This window comes from Pan troglodytes, chromosome 15, assembly GCF_028858775.2.
Source record: "Pan troglodytes isolate AG18354 chromosome 15, NHGRI_mPanTro3-v2.0_pri, whole genome shotgun sequence".
NCBI classification, from domain to species: Eukaryota; Metazoa; Chordata; class Mammalia; order Primates; family Hominidae; genus Pan; species Pan troglodytes.
This window is the reverse complement of record NC_072413.2, coordinates 17994607-18009391: the sequence shown is the minus strand read 5'-3', so window position 1 is coordinate 18009391 and position 14785 is coordinate 17994607. Positions and strand designations below refer to the sequence as shown.

Here is a 14785-nt window from a genome sequence, read left to right as displayed (position 1 = left end):
GTATCAAGCAAGAGGAGCTTTAGCTTAACTCTGCATATCAGGCAAGATTTCAGTTACAAAATAGTACTTTTTTTTTTTTTTTGCACTTGCGATTGGCTTTTCCTCTACTTCTTTTGGTAAGAGCAGGTTGGTGTCCAGGCTCAGAATCCATTTTTCCTCCCACACCAAAGCACCTGTGGTTTGGGTGAAGCAGACTGGAGCCTGGCTGCATAAAGCTTCGCAGCAGGAGAGTCCTGGCAGGAGCGTTGAGGTGCCACTGCCCTGGTCCAGCTGAGAGGCCAGCACCAGGGAGGCTCAGTGTCCTGTTCTCAGGATCTGCACATGGGGTTGCCTTTCTGCATCTCCCCATCAGTGGTAGGTTCTCCTCCAAGCCCCCTCTTGCTGGCCTGGACACAGCGGCCTGCACCTTGACCCTATTGCATGCCAGTGGAGCAGAGCCCCCCAGGCCAGAAGCCCCACAGATGTTGGCCCTGGCTTGGACAGGCAGGGGGCACCGGGGCAGGAGCTGGCTGCGATCCTGTGGCCCCAAATGCCCCCTCGCTGATGGCCTCGTGTTCTGGGTGTGGAGCAAAGAGGAGCAGGTATCGAAGGCACCTCAGGCAGGTGCTGGGCTCGGTGGGCGTCTTGTGCTCCATGATTTTTTTTCAAATTTTATTATTATTATACTTTAAGTTTTAGGGTACATGTGCACAAGGTGCAGGTTTGTTACATATGTATACATGTGCCATGTTGGTGTGCTGCACCTATTAACTCGTCATTTAGCATTAGGTATATCTCCTAATGCTATCCCTCTCCCCTCCCCCCACCCCACAACAGTCCCCGGTGTGTGATGTTCCCCTTCCTGTGTCTGTGTGTTCTCGTTCCATTCCCACCTGTGAGTGAGAACATGCTCCGTGATTTTGAGGCCATTTGCAGCCTGCTCCGCCAGCCGGTGCTCCGAGCTGCAGCAGCTGCCATGCACAACAGCACCACCAGGAGTGTCCTGGGGGCTTTCTTCAGAGGAGGCTGTCAGCATCCTCAAGTTCCAGCCACTTAGCCCCAGTCCTGCTTCAAGAAGCTTTTTCTTTCGCCAGAGGCTTCTCAATGGCCTGAAAGCTCGGCTGACTCCCAGGAAGTTTGCCGGGAACACCAGGCTGTCAGTGACATTCGTGGTGCCAAGGCTTATGCAGGTTGCACGCATCGGCCACTGTCTGTGACACGTGCACTGACATCACCTGAGATGCGCACGCCGCACGCGCACGCCGCACGCGCACGCCGCACGCGCGGCAGTGGCTTGGCTGGCTTGTAACGGCTTGCACGTGCATGCTGCGCGCGCACGCCGCGCGCGCATGCCGCACGCGCAGCAGTGGCTTGGCTGGCTTGTAACGGCTTGCACGTGCATGCCGCGTGCGCACGCCGCGCGCGCATGCCGCACGCGCAGCAGTGGCTTGGCTGGCTTGTAACGGCTTGCACGTGCATACCGTGCGCACACACGGGACGCGTATAACGGTTTGGCTGGCCTGTAACTGCTTGCACGCGCATGCCGCACGTGCGTAATGGCTTGGCTGGCCTGTAATGGCTTGCACGCGCATGGTGCATGCGCGTTAACGGCTTGGCTGGTCTGTAACAGCTGGCATGCGCACACTGCACGTGCGTAACTGCTTGGCTGGCCTGTAGCGCTTGGCTTGGTTTTGCGTTCTTTGCTTGGCTTGGCGTCTGTCGCTTGGATTGACATTTCTTCCTTGGACTGACGTTTCTTCTGTCACGTTGCTTTTCTGGACTTGACCTTTTCTCTCCTGGGTTTGGCATTCCCTTGGGTGGGCCGGGTGTTTTCTTGGGGGGTGGGGTTGGCCCTTCCTGGGGTGGGCGTGGGGTCACCCCGGGTGGGTGTGGGCTTTCCCCAGGTGGGTGTGGGTTTTCCCTGGGTGGGGTGGGCTGGGCTCCCCTGCTGGGGTTGACAGGTTTTGGCCCGGACTTTCCTCTTCAAACAGATTAGAAACCCGGAGTTATCTGCTAGTTGGTGAAACTGGTTGGTAGACGCGATCTGCTGGCTACTACCGGCCTCCCCTGGCTGTTAAAAGTAGATGGTGGCTGAGGCTAGTTCAATGCCGGCTTCCTCCTCTGTGAAGAAGCCATTTGTTCTCAGAAGTAAGATGGGCAAGTGGTTCCGCCACTGCTTCCCCTGGTGCAGGGGGAGCGGCAAGAGCAACGTGGGCACTTCTGGAGACCACGACGACTCTGCTATGAAGACACTCAGGAGCAAGATGGGCAAGTGGTGCTGCCATTGCTTCCCCTGCTGCAGGGGGAGTGGCAAGAGCAAAGTGGGCCCTTGGGGAGACTACGACGACAGCGCTTTCATGGAGCCGAGGTACCACGTCCGTCGAGAAGATCTGGGCAAGCTCCACAGAGCTGCCTGGTGGGGTAAAGTCCCCAGAAAGGATCTCATCGTCATGCTCAAGGACACTGACATGAACAAGAAGGACAAGCAAAAGAGGTAACCAGGCCTGGGCTGGGAGGAGGTGGGACCTGGGGGGATGATGGGGACATACCCTCCTGGTGGGGGAGGAGGGGGGGGCTGGCTTTCTCACCTCCGCAAGCCTCACACCACCCTGGATGTGGAAACCTCAGAGAGTTCAGGGCACAGGCCCCTTTATGAGCAGCAACACAAAAACAAAACTTTAGCTGATTTCCAATCAAAGTATAATTTTCCTCCTAAAACACTAATAGACTGTTTTGAAGTGATCTAACTCACAACATTGTCGATGCAGCAGATTATTTTTAATGTACAGATTTTAAAACAATGTTCTATGCATTAAAAAAGTGTATATTGAGAACTAAGAATGAAGCCCCATAAGACATCAACTTCAGGGCTAAATATTCTTCCAATAAAATCCAGTATGGATTTTATATCAATGTACACTATGTAAATATGTTCTTTACTGAGTAATCTTAGAAGGAAACTGAAATGGGAAGATGGTTCTTGTGCTTGAATAGGAAGATTGAATTTTCTTAAGATGTGAGCTTTTTGGCTGGGCGTGGTGGCTCACACCTGTAATCCCAGCACTTTGGGAGGCTGAGGGGGGCAGATCATGGGGTCAGGAGATCGAGACCATCCTGGCTAACACGGTGAAACCCTGTCTCTACTAAAAAATATTTAAAAAATTAGCTGAGCGCGGTGGCAGGCACCTGTAGTCCCAGCTACTCAGGAGGCTGAGGCAGGAGAATGGCGTGAACCCAGGAGGCAGATCTTGCAGTGAGCCGAGCTCACGCCACTGTACTCCAGCCTGGGAGACAGAGCAAGACTCCGTCTCAAAACAAACAAACAAAAAAAAGCTTTTTTTACTTATCACTTTTACTTAAGCCAAATAAAAATAGCAGTTTTAGAGTTTTTAAATTACACATGCTCTCTTTTATTATTGTGATAAGTTAATTTTTTTGTAGCAGAATGGACAAAGGCTTGCTTTTCCAGATGTCAAAATGTGCATGTTATTTATTTCCACAAATTGTTTACTAACAGCTGAAAAGACATCAATGAATAAAACAGAATAGGAAATTTAGAAATACCCAAATATATGTAGGAATTTAGCGCTTGATAATGGTGATGTTTTGTATTATTTAAAAAAGATGGATTGTTAATAATTCATTTTTGGAGAAAACTAGCTAGATGTTTATATCACAAAAATCAAGAGTATAGATTAAAAATTTTAAATATACAAAAAGAGAAACATACCAGAAGAAAACACAAGTGCCTATTTATATATGCAGATATCTATATCTATCTATCTATCTATAGATATATATATAGATATATAGATATATATTTCTTTTTTTTTGATGGAGTCTCACTCTGTTACCCAGGCTGGAGTGCAGTGGTGCGATCTCGGCTCACTGCAACCTCTGCCTCATAGGTTCAAGCAATTCTCTGCTTCAGCCTACTGAGTAGCTGGGATTACAGGCGCGTGCCACCACGCCTGGCACCACGCCTGGCTAATTGTTTTGTATTTTTAGTAGAGATGGGGTTTCACCATCTTGGCCAGGCTGGTCTTGAACTCCTGTCCTCGTGATCCACCCACCTTGGCATCCCAAAGTGCTGGGGTTACAGGCGTGAGCCACCATGCCTGGCCTATATATGCAATAAAATAAGCACATTTTAAAATTGGGGAAAGTACTTTTTTGCATATCTACCAGTGACCTATGTGCATAGGAAAAGATAGCATTCCTGGTAGAAGAAGAAATTTAAGTTAGAAGAGGAATGAAATACTGTTTTCTATTTAAGTTAGAGGAGGAATGAAAGGCCAGGTGCAGTGGCTTATGCCTGTTACCCCAGCACTTTAGGAGGCTGAGGCAGGTGGATCATGAAGTCAGGAGTTTGAGACCAGCCTGGCCAGTGTGGTGAAATCCTATCTCTACTGAAAATACAAAGAATTAGCTGGGCATGGTAGCATGCACCTGTAATCCCAGCTACTCAGGAGGCTGAAGCAAGAGAATTGCTTGAACCAGGGAGGTGGAGGTTGCAGTGAGCCGAGATCGTGCCACTACATTCCGGCATGGGTGACAGAGTGAGACCCCATCTAAAAAAAAAAAAAAAAAAAAAGAATGAAATACTGTTTTCTATCCACAAAGTTTGTGAGGATGAATAACAGTGGTACTTATATAGTTGTTTAAAGTTTAAGTTGCTGCAGCTTTTCAAACAGACACTTTAGTGGTAAGAACCACATTTTTAAAATGTTATGCTTTTTACTCATCAGTTCCATTATACTGAAATATCTTTACCAAATAGATGTCTGTTTTTCTTAGTATTGCTTAAAATAGCAGTGTATTTAGAAAAGCCCATATAAAGATTTCATGAACAAATTTCAGTGCATCCATAGGACGGAATAATATGTAACTATTGAGGGTGTCAGTACATAGAGATATGTCGACATGCAAAGATGTACTTTGCTATAGCAAGTGAGAAAAAAATCAGTTTGTTACACATATACATGAACAGAATCTGCTCTTGTGTTAGCTGAAAATATGTAGAAAATATAATCAAACTTGTTTCTGGGGATTTGTAAGTGAAGTTTTTCCTTTTATCTGTGATTTCTGCAATGAACATCTGAAGTTTTAATTAAGGTTCATTAGTAATGCAATAATCCTTGGGAAGAGAAGGAATATGCTTCTTGCATAGATGCAAATAATTTCTCACATTCTATTATTTATTTTTATTTCTGTGGTTGGCTATCTTCTGTGAACTTTTACCCTCTTCAGAAGTAGAGGGATTGTGTTTACCTGTTCCTGTAGATTTTATTGTATATATATATTTTATTACATAATTACCTTTTCATTATATATAGATTAACGTGTAAAAAGTATGAATTAATCATTTTAGTTGAGTTATATATTTATGAAAATTAAAATAGCAAATATAAATGATTATTACTATTGCAAATGTATTGCCCTACTCTACAGGAGTTTTCTTTAAAAATATTGAACTCCCAAGCTGTGTTCATCCATTTTTTTCAATCCGTTTAGTCATCAGACATAAGCCAGACACCTATTATGTGGCAGGCATATTCTACTATCTCTCAGGATCCTTCCATCTTTGAAAACATTTATGTTTGCCTGCTGGGCTTGAGCAAGCTGAGAGATTTAAAATTGGGGCATTAGGACTTAATCTCAATTGAAGCTTTTCCTCCCTCCTTTCAAACAGAAGCATTTCTGAAGGTAGAAAATAGTAAAAGACAACCCTTAACTGCCCTTTTGAAAATGTATAAGTCTTGGATAAAGACTTTTAGTTGTTTTAAGAACTAAAATGTGGTACATAAACAGCATGGAATACCATGCAGCCATAAAAGAAGGAACGAGAGCCTGTCCTTTGCAGGAACATGGATGGTGTTGAAAGCCATTATCCTTAGCAAACTAACATAGGAAGAGAAACCAAATACTGCATGTTCTCACTTATAGGTGGGAGCTAAATGATGAGAACACACAGATACCTAGAGGGAAGCAACACACACTGGGGCCTATCAGAGGGTGGAGGGTGGGAGGAGGGAAAGAAGCAGGAAATAGAATGAACAGGTACTGGGCTTAACACCTGGGTAATGAAATAATCTGTACAACCAACCCCGTTGGTGCACGTTTACCTATGTAACAAACCTGCACATCCCGCACATGTACCCCTGAATGTAAAAGTTGAAAAAAGCTCCACAAATAGTTTCATAAATCCGTTTTAAAAAGAGAAAATGTATAACAGTCTTAAATCCTAATATGAATGATTGGAAATATCTGATGTACATACATTGTATAAATCTAAGTATTGACAAAAATGAGCCCATGCTATTCATTTGAATTCCAAGTTTTCTTTGGCTTAAAGTTTATTGAAAACCAAAGTAAGAATTGGTTTATCTTAGAAATTTGTTTTTGTTTTCACTTCAGCTCTCTTATTCCATAGTACTTTTAAGAACTAAAATTTAAATGCTGGTCATCTGACTGGAACCGCCCCAGACCTGTTATATTATAACATATTCTACTTAATGTAAGGCACCAGAAATTGTATGATGCCCCATTATTTTATGTCTCAATAAGAGAATTATTTAAATGCCCCCAATTATAGTAAATCATGAATTGTAAGTGGTATTTCAGTGGAGACAACATGGAGACAATGATCATCTTAGAATCACTAAAATACAATGTTATGTGTAATATTTAAAACACACCTGAAAGTGTAGGTATAATTGTATCATCTCACTTAATTCAAATGTTGTCTTTAGTGGTATTAGTAAAAATTATAATATCTAACAATTATTGAGCTGTTATTTGTGTTAGGAACTATTCTGTATCTTTTGTGCAGAGTCTCATTTAAGCATTACAGTGGTTTCCTGTGAGAAAGCTACTATTTTCATTCCTATTTTATTGATGAGGAAACTGAGACCCCAAAAGGCTAAGCAACAGCCAGAAAGTGACAGAGCTTCAAGTAGGATTCCAGCCCAAGTTGAATGTCATCCAAGGGCTATGCTCTTTGTATTCATATAGGCTGCTCTTTCATTAATACAGCGAGTAATGAGAGATAATAAATCGTGTGCTTTTTTCATGGGAAAGTTAAATGTTTGTTTTGAAGGCAGAGTAATAGCAGGCTATTCAGTGTTTGCAATTATGTGTATCATTGATATGGCTGTAGCTAGTGCACTACAATTTCCTAAAAAGTCTTCTCACTCTCATAGGACTGCTCTACATCTGGCCTCTGCCAATGGAAATTCAGAAGTAATAAAACTCCTGCTGGACAGACGATGTCAACTTAATATCCTTGACAACAAAAAGACGACAGCTCTGACAAAGGTATGCAGTAGCCAACTATGTCAGCGTGAGGTGGGTTTGATTTCAATACATAGCATAAAAATGAGTTTTCTCCTTTAAATATAACTAGTTGGTGAAAGCTGTGGAATGTTATTTTGAAATCCTAGGATTTGTAATTTGTTTATGGTGTAATACTGACAGGCCGTACAATGCCAGGAAGATGAATGTGCGTTAATGTTGCTGGAACATGGCACTGATCCAAATATTCCAGATGAGTATGGAAATACCGCTCTACACTATGCTATCTACAATGAAGATAAATTAATGGCCAAAGCACTGCTCTTATACGGTGCTGATATCGAATCAAAAAACAAGGTATAGATCTACCAATTTTATCTTCAAAATACTGAAATGCATTTGTGTTAACATTGACCTGTGTAAGGGCCAGTTTTCCATATTTGGAAGCTCAAGCATAACCTGAATGAAAATATTTTGAAATGACCTAATTATCTAAGATTTTATTTTAAATATTGTTACTTTCAAAGAAGCATTAGAGGGTACAGTTTTGTTTTTTTTTAATGCACTTGCGGTAAATACTTTTTTTTGAAAACACTGAATTTGTAAAAGGTAATACTTACTATTTTTCAATTTTTCCCTCCTAGGATTCTTTTCCCCTAATGAATGTAAAATGGCAAAATTTGCCCTGAAATAGGTTTTACATGAAAACTCCAAGAAAACTTAAACATGTTTCACTGAATAGAGATCCTGCTTCTTTGGCAAGTTCCTAAAAAACAGTAATAGATACGAGGTGATGCACCTCTGAGTGTCAAGGCTTAAGATATTTCTGATTGCTCATGAGGCAGAAGTGGAAAGGGAAAAGGAGAGCAATCAGAAATATCAGGGCCAATTTGGAAATTAGGCAATAGAGGGAAAAGACCAGGAAGAGGTTGTGTGTGTGTGGTGGTGTTGTTGTTGTTCATTTATTTGTTTCCTTTGTATGGTGAGACAAAGTTCTCTTTGATTTTAGAGAATGACAGTTTTCAGTTTGGGAGAGGGAGTTAGTGGGTTGTAAACTGCCTAGAGATTAATTTTAGGCGGCCTCTGAGGAACCAGATTGGCAGTGAATAGGTGGGTAATGTAAGGGGAAACCCTTGAGCAGGGGGAATATCAGTAATTAACTGACTTAGTATCCTATTCTGGTAGAAATGGCCAATTAGAGCCTCAGCTCTGCTTTCAAATCTAGAGTGTCTGGATGGGAAGGTGGAAGATAAATGAGTAACAAGATCAAGTTGGATTTTGAGTTGACTAGACCCTGTTGTGTTACCAGGAAAAATTATGTGGTGTTTTCAGCAAATGGGTCTCTCTCCTACGCTTTACTCTTTTTGTCCAAATCTTCAAATGAGAAAGGGAATTGGTTATGTGGGTGGTGAGAAATGAGACTGAAGTAATTGTCTATTGCACTAGCTTTCAGCTAGAGTTGTGCATCCCAGTGACCTGAGGAAAATTTTAAAATAATCAACAAGTCTAGGCTTTTTCCTGAAGATTTTGATACAGTAAGTCTAATAAAGGTTGGATATGTATATTTAAAAATGTTTCCTTGAAGCCAGGCATGTTGGTGCATGGCTGTAGTCCCAACTGTTAGGGAGGCTGAGGTGGGAGGATTGCTTGAGCTCAGGAGTTCGAGTCTAGCCTTGTCAACATAATGAGACCCTGTCTCTAACAACGACAGCAACAATAACAACAGCAACAATTTTCTCAAAATCTGGATGCACTCCTGCTTAAGAACCACTGAATACATAAATGTAATATATAAATTCTTATATCTCAGAAACTTAAGGTATCTCTAGAAGAGTTGGAGTTGGATATGTGCTGATTTCTTTAAATCTTTCCTTTCCAATAACATTAATCTGACTTTTTTTTTTTTTTTTTTTTTTTTTTTTTTTTTAGATTGAGTCTCACTCTGTTTCCCAGGCTGGAGTGCAGTGGTGTGATCACAGCTCACTGCAACGTCGACCTCCCGAAGCTCAGATGGTCCTCCAACCTCAGTTTTTTTTTTTCTTTCTTTCTTTCTTTCTTTTTCTTTTTCTTTTTTTTTTTTTTTTAGTAGAGAGGTTTTTGCCATGTTTCTCAGGCTGGTCTTGAACTCCTGGGCTCAAGCAATTCATCCCCCTTAGCCTCCCAAAGTGCTAGGATTACAGGTGTGAGCCACCATTCCTGGCCTAGTCTGACTTTTATCTCTGTGGTTGAGACATTAAAATGAATATTATTGGTAGTATCTATCAGGTTACAGAATAATATATTTTCCTTTCTACCATCCTACCATCAGTTATTCACTGCCATTCAGAAGGTCTTTAGTAGTTTGCTGTGAGCAGTCTTTCAATAAGTAGAGGGTGGCCCTCTCAGGATTTTGTGTCTCTTTGTTCAATCATTCAAGTGCTTAGGTCAGTAAGTCATTAAGAGCAGTGTTTTCTCAATTGGAATTAAGCAAATTCTAAACTGTTTTTTATCAATTGAAGCTGTATTATGGACTGTCCAGTGTGTCTCTTTAAGTATGTAGAGCTTTGGCATAATCAGCATGGCAGTTTTAAACACTTAAAACCATGGAGTTATTAAGAATACAGATAGGAATTCTGTTAATTTAGTTTCAGTAGTCCTATGAACTGATTATTTAGTAACAATCTGGGAAAATTAAATATAAATAGATTTTAAATAAATAAATGTTGGAAAATTTTTTCAGATGGGCAGTGTGAGTTTTAATAGCAATTTTTGTTGCATGTTAGAGGTTGAACTTTCAGTAAAACATGAAACTAAAGAAATATTTTACATGCAAATTCTTGCTTTATACGCAATTTGTCTTAGGGTTGAGGATATAGAAACAAAAGATACAGCCCCTGCCCTCAAGAAGCTCTTTGTTTAGATGGGAAAAAATATTATCATCCAATAATACCATGTCAAATGCTGGGTTAGAAGCAAAGAGCCTTGGAAGCAGTAAATGTTTAAAGTGAGTTTTTGAGATGAGTAGAGTTACTGTGGTGAGGCAGAGAAGGGGTGTTTCCAAGGGAAGGAGCAGCGTGTGGGAAAGCACAGAAGAGTGAAAAGGAAGCGACTACATTTTATTTACTTTCTATGCATGTAAGTCCATAAGATCTTATATAAAGTTTCCACTTCGGTTGAGGAATATGTACTTTTTTGAATTACATACGTTTTTGCTTTATATAGTTTTACAGCATGGCCTCACACCACTGTTACTTGGTGTACATGAGCAAAAACAGCAAGTGGTGAAATTTTTAATCAAGAAAAAAGCGAATTTAAATGCACTGGATAGATATGGAAGGTATAGTTCTTTCTTTTAATCTGTGTGTTCTAGATGGATAGCAGTCACTCAAGTCATAAATATTAAATTAATAAGATTAATGTATACTTATTGGGATATAGTGATCAGTATGAACACATATCAGTTAGGTAGAAAAACAATTATTTGGACTGGGCAACATAAAAGTTTTAGTGGGATTCATCTTTTATTATATTGACTGATGTTATTTGCTATGTGATGTTTTTGGTTACATGATCTTATGTTAGCTAAAGGGATTTCATATTTTATGAAGTTTGAACTTTAACTTTTAGTTTACTTTATGACTCAGTATTGAACTTCTTAACCCTTTCTAATAGTTTTTAACTTGTGTCTTACATGCTTTTCCAGTAAATACGCTGTATTAAACATAAATAGGGGTTGAAAATCCTTTTGTCTTTTCAATGATTCTGCCTTAAGTTGCTTTCTTTGAAGAATATTAATGTTAGCTTATCCCTGCATGACAATTAATTGCTGTTCCCACATACTGTGGGTTCAACAGCTTTTTTCCTTTTTTATTTCCAGTGTATTTTGATGTTTTTATTTTTAATTGGTATGGAGAGAGGGAGTGAAGATAGTTTTAAGTGGATACACTTTTGCTTTAATGAAGACAAGCCGTAGGTACGTGATAAAGAGAAAAGAGCTAGGCTTTAGATTCACACAATACTGGGTTTAATTCCTAACTTTCTTACTTGCTAGGTGTGTGACCTTGGGAACGTTATTTACCACCAAATATGTTGTCATATATGAAAAGTAGGAGAATATATCCTTCAAAGCTGGCTGTGCATAAGAAAGATATATGTGGCATTTAATTCAGTGCCTAGCACTTGCTTATTGGCATCATTAACTGAAACTCCTGTGACTACTATTCTTACCATTATTATTAATCTTACTTGCTTTCAGCATGCAGAGAGCTCTTATTTATTTTACCCCCTAGCTGATTTTCTATTACAGCATATCAGTCTAGGGAAGCTGTGATGAAATCTTCACTTAAATCTTTGTTCATTTCAGATAAGTGGCCCTAATATTGTTTCTTGTCCATCAAAGGACTTTAAATTAGTAGTTTCTGCTATGCAATACCCCACTGAGATAAGAGGGTTTTTTTTTTTTTGTCCCTTCCTTTTAACCTTGGTGGTATTTTACAAAGATGAACACTTGAGCACTGAAGATGCTTATGTCTTTTAGTGCATGTAAATGTTTGATTCTGCACGGACAGGCAAGATGTTAAATTGGTAAAGTATATCAAATTAACTTTTAAAATAACTTTATTACTGTTCCTATCTCTGTCATTTTAGAACTGCTCTCATACTTGCTGTATGTTGTGGATCGGCAAGTATAGTCAGCCTTCTACTTGAGCAAAACATTGATGTATCTTCTCAAGATCTATCTGGACAGACGGCCAGAGAGTATGCTGTTTCTAGTCGTCATAATGTGTAAGTGTTTACATTAAAAGGCTAGTTAATGCTAAATTGAGGTTTAAAATAATTATAACAGTTACATCTTACATATCAGGTGAGATGTCATAGTTTAGTTCAGGTAGTTTTCGAGTGGCAGTGAGTTAGTCCCCTGCATCAGCCAGAAATCAGACAAAAAACAAGACAAGTTAGAAGTACCAGTGGGTGCAGGATTCTTTATCTCAGGACCTCTAAGACCTTTATCCATAGAGATCCCAACATTGTTCATTTGATCCAAGTGTAGCACCTATGCATGGGATAAAAAATGGTATCACATCTTTGATTTTTCTGATTAGTTATTTGGGTCTTGAAATGTCCAGTTTATCAGAAAGTCTTGTACTGTCTTCTGGGGACTATGTCCTAGATACTCCTTGAATTTTTCAGGAACCGAAGGGGTTCACTAAATCCAAGGAAGACAGTCCCTTTTATCAAGTCAGAAGGAGGAGGAGAAAAAAGGACATTGCAATCATTCTGTTGTTTCCATTGATTCTGCTGCTGCATTGTTGCCACTCAAACTGGTCCTGCTGCCTTAAGATGAATCGGTAGATTCAGGTCCCTCAAGTCTTCATGGCAATTGATACAGTGACTTTGATGTTTTTTGTTCCCATACCTATGGTTATATGCTCAACCATTGTTCCCAAAGCACCAGCCCCCTGCTCTGGCCCCTGGGCATCCTGACTTTATCCACACACAAAATGAGCAAATTGACCCTTCCCCCATATTCAGAACCTAATGTGGAACCCACATCTTGGCCAAGAATTAGCTGAGACCTTCATGGTAAGAGATCCTTTGAGGCCGTTGTTGGTCTTTTCTCTAGCAGATATTAGGTAGGCTTGTTCTAAAGGGTCAGAGGAGTTCCAAAGGGTCAGAGGGGTGGCAGAAAGAGATCAGTGTTTGTTTCTTCTTCTTTGCTACCAGATCTATACTGTGAGGCACCTTTATATGCTGTATAGAACTTTGGGCAGTAGAAAGTCCCATATGAACCTTCCCTTGAGCAGTGGCTCCCAGCTGTGGTTGGCCCCTTGAGTGACCCGATTTACATGATAATGAAAATCGTCCAAGCTACTTCCATCTCTAGCTCAAGATTTTAAGATATTTTCAAACTCTAGCTCACAGGAAGCCATTGAAGAGAATTCTCAGAATCTCAAGTAGGTTAGTTGGACTTAACAGAGCCAAGCCTTGTCCATGACTCATCACTAATCATGTGTAAAAGTAGGTCTTTGTGCTTGCTTTGGCGGCACATATCCTAAAATTAGAACAATACGGAGAAAGTTAGCATGACTTCTGCATAAGGAGGAAGCACAGATCTTTGAAGCATTCCATATTTTGTGCAGTCACTGGAAGGTCATTTGACTATTTGCTGACTAGCTCTAAGGAAACAGTGTGAATCAAAGCAAAATGGGTGCCACCAAAATATTGAAATTGTGATTTGCGCTGCAAAAATAGTCATGTAAGATGGTCTATGAGATGACTTAGAGCTGAATAACATGTTTGGTGCAAAATATATTGTTAGTATGTATGTCAAAAATTACAGAATGTCAACTTGCAACTTCTTCATGGAAACTAAAAAAAATAAAAGTAGACTTTTGGTCTCCCATGTCAGCCAGAATTGAACATCAATATAAAGCATCATTGTAACCAACATCTGCTGGCTGAGAGTTTGAGTCTGTAGAGAAGGCTCATTGGTCCAAACCAGGTCTTAACATCCATTGGTTTTTCTGCCCTTGGTGTGATTGATCAACTCCGTAATAGTGGACAATCACATTATCTACTTTAATGAGATATTTATGAATACATTTAGTTACAAACTATGACATAGTCGAGATGCCCTGAAATATAAGCCATAAAGAGTAGGACAACTAAGAGGCAAAATTAGGACTTAATAACATTCTCTGAAAACTACAACATTTGCATATTAGAACCTATGAACAAAATATGCATTGGGTTTTATTTGTGATTCCAAGATAATTTTAGTCATAAAGTTTAGGAAGAGATTATTCCATTGCTTTACTATTTCTCTCAGCATTTAAAAAATGTTATCTCATTAAATTTTTATAAGAACCTAGGGAAATAAGGCAGCAAAATCCTCACTTTGTTGAAGAAGACATTGAGCCTAAGAAAAGCAAGTTGTCCAAGAACAAATAGCTGTTCATTATGGAGCTAGGACTTATGCAGAGTTGGGACACTTTCTATTATGTCAGGTTAATGCAACCTAATTTACTGGGTCACATGCCCTCGATTTATGAGTATTTCACCCTACATTTTTTTCTTCTTTAATTAGAAGCTTAAAGAGAAGTTTGCAGAATGTACTCGTAAGTGGATGGGATAATACTGTTAAGTTCTGATATTCTGATATTGTTTGAAATAGTCTTAAGAATTTTACTTTTGGTAAGTATTTTTTATATCAGTATTAAAATAGTAATTTGGTTTATTACAATTTTATACATAGAATTTGCCAGTTACTTTCTGACTACAAAGAAAAACAGATGCCAAAAGTCTCTTCTGAAAACAGCAATCCAGGTAAGACTTATAACAGTGAATCACTTTAGGTCAGTTTTCCCCAACCTTTTTGGCACCAGGGACCGGTTTTGTGGAAGACAGTCTTTCCATGGGCTGGGGAAAGGTGGGGATGGTTTCAGGATTATTCAGTCATGCTACATTTATTGTGCTATTTTATATTATTATTACATTGTAATATATAATGAAATAATTATACAGTTTACCATAA

General features: G+C 40.0%; 1 non-coding gene and 1 pseudogene across 1 annotated transcript; both read left to right on the top strand.

Moving 5' to 3' along the window:
• The first annotated feature begins 418 nt into the window (after positions 1-418).
• LOC134808272 (POTE ankyrin domain family member J-like) overlaps positions 419-14785 on the top strand; it is a 51998-nt pseudogene continuing 37631 nt past the window's right edge.
• Positions 13280-13386, top strand: LOC134808430 (U6 spliceosomal RNA). Its single transcript, XR_010151305.1, has one exon. It is a non-coding gene; the product is annotated as a U6 spliceosomal RNA (small nuclear RNA).